Genomic DNA, 641 nt, shown 5'->3' on the forward strand with positions numbered 1-641 from the left:
CCCTAGTCCAAGCAAGGATCACACGACCTCTGCATATGTGACTTTCATGTCCTCCCTGAGGAAAAGAGATTAAAATGGACTGAGCTCTGTGGCCAGTCAGCCTGATTGTGGGAAGAATGCATGTGGGATCAGCGTGCTGGTCTCACACATCTTGATGACCTTTCCAACCTAGTGTATGCTGACCTGTGATCTCTTAACCTGGGGCCTGCTGACCTGGCAAGAGCAGTTTCTGAATTAGAAAAAGTTAGTTCTTCCAACATTGTAGGAACCAATTTGAAGAAACCCTATAGGAGAGGGGGATCTTTAGAAACTCTTAGGTAGGCAGGTAAGATCTCCTGTTAGGACCCAAATTCCATATCAAGAGAAGCCAAGTTATAAACTGAAGATTAAACCCATTTGACAGAAAAAAAAAAAAAAATGAAGCTATCAACATGCAAAAGTATTGATATAGTGTGTTTTTGAAAATAATACATGAGAAGTTGTGCGATATTCAAATGTTTATTTTTTTTCCAAAAAACTATGGTAGTCGAACTATTCTATTGGTCTTCCATATAGTGTCAACCTATTGACCCATTGCTATGTCCTAAACACTTTTCCAATCAGTTAAACAGATAGATGTTTTGTATAATGCCTAACATCAC

This window comes from Chrysochloris asiatica, unplaced genomic scaffold, assembly GCF_000296735.1.
Source record: "Chrysochloris asiatica unplaced genomic scaffold, ChrAsi1.0 scaffold00491, whole genome shotgun sequence".
Lineage (NCBI taxonomy): Eukaryota > Metazoa > Chordata > Mammalia > Afrosoricida > Chrysochloridae > Chrysochloris > Chrysochloris asiatica.